We start from the raw sequence: 6000 nt of genomic DNA, 5'->3' as shown, positions 1-6000 counted from the left end.
TGATATTGAGTTGCATGGGCTGCTTGTAAAGTTTGGAGATTAATCCTCTGTCAGTTGCTTCATTGGCAAATATTTTCTCCCATTCTGAGGGTTGCCTTTTCATCTTGTTTACATTTTCCTTTGCTGTGCAAAACCTTTTAAGTCTCCTTAGGTCTCATTTGTTTATGTTTTTTTTTTTAATTTCCATTTCTCTAGGAGGTGGGTCAAAAAGGATCTTGCTGTGATTGATGTCATAGAGTGTTCTGCCTATGTTTTCCTCTAAGAGTTTTATAGTGTCTGGCCTTACATTTAGGTCTTTAATCCATTTTGAGTTTATTTTTGTGTGTGGTGTTAGGGAGTCTTCTAATTTCATTCTTTTACCTGTAGCTGTCCAGTTTTCCCAGCACCACTTATTGAAGAGGCTGTGATTTCTCCATTGTATATTCTTGCCTCCTTTATCAAAAATAAGGTGACCATATGTGTATGGGTTTATGTCTGGGCTTTCACTCCTGTTCCATTGATCTATATTTCTGTTTTTGTGCCAGTACCATACTGTCTTGGCTAATGTAGCTTTGTAGTATTGTCTGAAGTCAGGGAGCCTGATTCCTCCAGCTCTGTTTTTCTTCTCAAGATTGCTTTGGCTGTTCAGGGTCTTTTGTGTTTCCATACAAATTGTGAAATTTTTTTGTGCTAGTTCTCTGAAAAATTCCATTGGTAGTTTGATAGGGATTGCAATGAATCTGTAGATTGCTTTGGGCAGTAGAGTCATTTTCACAATGTTGATTCTTCCAATCCAAGAACATGGTATATCTCTGTATCTGTTTGTGTCATCTTTGATTTCTTTCATCAGTGTCTTATAGTTTGTTGAGTAAACGTCTTTTGTCTCCTTAGGTAGGTTTATTCCTAGGTATTTTATTCTTTTTGTTGCAGTGGTAAATGGGAGTGTTTCCTGAATTTCTCTTTCAGATTTTTCATCTTTAATGTATAGGAATGAAAGAGATATCTGTACATTAATTTTGTATCCTGCAACCTTACCAGATTCATTGATTAACTCTAGTAGGTTTCTGGTAGCATCTTTAGGATTCTCTATATATAGTATCATGTCATCTGCAAACAGTGAGAGCTTAACTTCTTCTTTTCCGATTTGGATTCCTTTTATTTCTTTTTCTTCTCTGATTGCTGTAGCTAAAAATTCCAAAAGTGTGTGGAATAATAGTGGTGAGAGTGGGCAATCTTGTCTTGTTCCTGATCTTGGTGGAAATGGTTTCACTTTTTCACCATTGAGAACGATGCTGGCTGTGGGTTTGTCATATATGGCCTTTATTATGTTCAGGAAAGTTCCCTCTATGCCTACTTTCTGGAGGGTTTTTATCATAAATGGGTGTTTAATATTGTCGAAAGCATTTTCTGCATCTATTGAGATGACCATATGGTTTTATCCTTCAGCTTTTTAATATGGTGTATCACATTGATTTGCATGTATTGAAGACTCCTTGCATCCCTGGGATAAACCCCACTTGATCATGGTGTATGATCCTTTTAAGGTGCTGTTGGATTCTGTTTGCTAGTATTGTGCCGTGGATTTTTGCAGCTATGTTCATCAGTGATATTGGCCTGTAGTTTTCTTTCTTTGTGACATCTTTGTCTGGTTTTGGTGTCAGGGAGATGGTGGTCTCATAGAATAAGTTTGGGAGAGTTCCTCCCTCTGCTATATTTTGGAAGAGTTTGAGAAGGATAGGTGTTAACTCTTCTCTAAATGTTTGATAGAATTTGCCTGTGAAGCCATCTGGTCCTGGGCTTTTGTTTGTTGGAAGATTTTTAATCACAGTCTCAATTTCAGTGCTTGGGATTGGTTTGTTTATAGTTTCTATTTCTTCCTGGTTCAGTCTTGGAAGGTTGTGCTTTTCTAAGAATTTGTCCATTTCTTCCAGGTTGTCCATTTTATTGGCATATAGTTGCTTGCAGTAATCTCTCATGATCCTTTGTATTTCTGCCATGTCAGTTGTTCCTTCTCCTTTTTCATTTGTAATTCTATTGATTTGAGTCTTCTCCCTTTTTTTCTTGATGAGTCTGGCTAGTAGTTTATCAATTTTGTTTATCTTCTCAAAGAACCAGCTTTTAGTTTTTTTGATCTTTGCTGTTGTTTCCTTCATTTCTTTTTCATTTATTTCTGATCTGATCTTTATGATTTCTTTCCTCTGCTGACTTTGGGGTTTTTTTTTCTTTCTTTCTCTAATTGCTTTAGGTGTAAGGTTAACTTGTTTATTTAAGATGTTTCTAGTTTCTTGAGGTAGGATTGTATTGCTATAAACTTCCCTCTTAGGACTGCTTTTGCTGCATCCCATAGGTTTTGGGTCTTCATGTTTCCATTGTCATTTGTTTCTAGGTATTTTTTTATTTCCTCTTTGATTTCTTCAGTGATGTCTTGGTTATTAAGTAGCGTATTGTTTAACGTCCATGTGTTTGTATTTTTTTACAGATTTTTTCCTGTAATTGATATCTAGTCTGATAGCGTTGTGGTCGGAAAAGATACTTGATACGATTTCAATTTTCTTAAATTTACCAAGGCTTGCTTTGTGACCCAAGATATGATCTATCCTGGAGAATGTTCCATGAGCACTTGAGAAAAATGTGTATTCTGTTGTTTTTGGGTGGAATGTCCTATAAATATCAATTAAGTCCATCTTGTTTAATGCATCATTTAAAGCTTGTGTTTCCTTATTTATTTTCATTTTGGATGATCTGTTCATTGGTGAAAGAGGGGTGCTAAAGTCCCCTACTATGATTGTGTTACTGTCAATGTCCCCTTTTATGGCTGTTAGCATTTGCCTTATGTATTGAGGTGCTCCTATGTTGGGTGCATAAATATGTACAATTGTTATATCTTCTTCTTGGATTGATCCCTTGATCATTATGTAGTGTCCTTCTTTATCTCCTGTAATAGTCTTTATTTTAAAGTCTTTTTTGTCTGATATGAGAATTGCTACTCTAGCTTTCTTTTGATTTCCATTTGCATGGAATATCTTATTCCATCCCCTCACTTTCCGTCTGTATGTGTCCCTAGGTCTGAAGTGGGTCTCTTGTAGACCACATATATACCGGTCGTGTTCTCGGAGCCATTCAGCCAGTCTATGTCTTTGGTTGGAGCATTTAATTCATTTACATTTAAGGTAATTATTGATATGTATGTTCTTATTACCATTTTCTTAATTGTTTTGGGTTTGTTATTGTAGGTCTTTTCCTTCTCTTGTGTTTCCTGCCTAGAGAAGTTCCTTTAGCATTTGTTGTAAAGCAGGTTTGGTGGTGCTGAATTCTCTTAGCTTTTGCTTGTCTGTAAAGGTTTTAATTTCTCTGTCGAATCTGAACGAGATCCTTGGTGGGTCGAGTAATCTTGGTTGTAGCTCTTCCCCTTTCATCACTTTAAATGTGTCCTGCCAGTCCCTTCTGGCTTGCAGAGTTTCTGCTGAAAGATCAGCTGTTAACCTTATGGGGATTCCCTTGTATGTTATTTGTTGTTTTTTCCCTTGCTGCTTTTAATAATTTTTCTTTGTATTTAATTTTTGATAGTTTGATTAATATATGTTTTGGAATGTTTCTCCTTGGGTTTATCTTGTATGGGACTCTCTGCACTTCCTGGTCTTGATTAATGATTTCCTTTCCCATATTAGGGAAGTTTTCAACTATAATCTCTTTAAATATTTTCTCAGTGTCTTTCTTTTTCTCTTTTACTTCTTGGACCCCTATATTCGAATGTTGGTGCATTTAATGTTGTCCCAGAGGTGTCTCAGATTGTCCTCAATTCTTTTCATTCTTTTTTCTTTTTTCTGCTCTGCAGTAGTTATTTCCACTATTTTATCTTCCAGGTCATTTATCCATTCTTCTGCCTCAGTTATTCTACTATTGTTTCCTTCTAGAGAATTTTTAATTCCATTTATTGTGCTGTTCATCATTGTTTGTTTGCTCTTTAGTTCTTCTAGGTCCTTGTTAAACGTTTCTTGTCTATTCTCCATTCCAGTTCCAAGATTTGGGATCATCTTTATTATCATTACTCTGAATTCTTTTTCAGGTAGACTGCCTATTTCCTCCACATTTGTTTGATCTGGTGGGTTTTTACCTTGCTCCTTCATCTGCTGTGTGTTTCTGTGTTTTCTCATTTGGCTTTGGGGACTGTGTTTGGGGTCTCCTTTTCGGAGGCTGCAGATTCATAGTTCCCGTTGTTTTTGGTATCTGCCCCCAGTGGCTAAGATTGGTTCAGTGGGTTGTTTAGGCTTTCTGATGGAGGGGACTGGTGCCTGTGTTCTGGTGGGTGTGTCTGGATCTTGTCTTTCTGGTGGACAGGTCAGCATCCGGTGGTGTGTTTTGGGGTGTCTGTGACCTTATTATGATTTTAGGCAGCCTCTCTGCTAATGGGTGGGCCTGCATTCCTGTCTTGCTAGTTGTTTGGCATGGGACGTCCAGCACTGGATCTTGCTGGTCTCTGAGTGGAGCTGGGTCTTAGCATTGAGAAGGGTACCTCTGGGAGAGCTTTTGCCGTTTGATATTACAAGGTGCCGGAGGTCTCTGGTAGACCAATATCCTGAATTCGGCTCTCCCGCCTCAGAGGCACAGGCTTGACACCCGGCTGGAGTACCAAGACCCTGTCAGCCACATGGCTGGGGGTGAGAGCAAGAGGTAACTTTGGTACATCTCAAAGACCACCAATGAGAATCACTGACCATTTTCTCTCCAGAAGTGAAGAAAACAAAATTCAGACTTCGGCTTGTCAGCCACTTTGGTAGCCAACCTCCAAGATGGCCCTAATTATCCCCTAATTATCTCCCAGTCTTCATGTACCTGTGTGGCTCCTCGCACTTGAAAAGGGTTGACTGTTTAACTAATAAGAAATTGCAGAAATGACAAAGTGCAGCTTCCAAAGTTATAAAAGACATTGCAGCTTCTGCTTTGGTTTCTGCTAGATCACTCATCCTGGGGTAAGCCAGCTGCCATGTCATGAGGACACTCAAGCAGCCCTAAGGAGAGATCCATGTGGCAAGGAACTGAGGCCTCTTACCTACAGCCACGTGAGTGAGTCATCTCAGAAGTCAAAAGATTTAATTTTATTTATTTTTGGTTGCGTTGGGTCTTCGTTGCTGCACAGGGTTTCTCTAGTTGTGTCAAGCAGGGGTTACTCATCGTTGTGGTGCGTGGGTTTCTCCTTGTGGTGGTTTCTCTTGTTGTGGAGTATGGGCACTAGGTGCATGGGCTCCAGTAGTTGTGTCATGCAGGCTCAATAGTTGTTGCTTGCAGGCTCTAGAGCACAGGCTCAGTAGTTGTGGCACACAGGCTTAGTTGCTCTGTGGCATGTGGGATCTTCCCAGACCAGGGATTGAACCACTGTTCCCTGCATTGGCAGGCAAATTCTTACCCACTGTGCCACCAGGGAAGTCCAGTGTGCTCTTTTTTAAACCTAGTCTGTTTTCATTATTTTCTATCTTAACGATTCTTTTTATTAAAGAAAAAAAAATAACACTCCTTTCTACCCCTCCTCTTTGAGGATTATATATGAAGAAGTATGTCTTATTCATTAACCTCAAAGTTTCACCTTACATTTAAGAAGTAATCACAATGTCAAGTATTTAATACCTTTCACTTCCACCTTGAAAAGCATGGATATTAAAGTGCTAATATAATTACCTTCCCTAGTCTATCTTTTTTACTTTTTGTTATGTATAAAAAACAACTAAAAACATGCATGGTTTGTAAGGAAATGACAAATTTCAGAAAATTCAGCATCTGAATACACTCTCTACATAGCTTCTAGATAAAGACACAGAAAATTGCCAGATACTCAGAAGTCCCCTGGTCCCATTCTAGTGACTCCCCTTAAGGTTTAATATTGTTCTGGTATCTAACAAAAAGATAACTTTACCTGTATTTTGTATTTTATATAAATGTTATGGCACAGTAAAATCACTTTTGGATTGGGCTTTTTTATTTTATGTTGTTTGTGAATATGCCTATATGGTTGCCTGTTGTTGTGAT

The sequence above is a fragment of the Balaenoptera physalus genome (genome assembly GCF_965194825.1).
Source record: "Balaenoptera physalus genome assembly, contig: HAP1_SCAFFOLD_811, whole genome shotgun sequence".
In the NCBI taxonomy this organism is placed as follows: domain Eukaryota; kingdom Metazoa; phylum Chordata; class Mammalia; order Artiodactyla; family Balaenopteridae; genus Balaenoptera; species Balaenoptera physalus.
Note: the sequence above shows the minus strand (reverse complement) of the source record.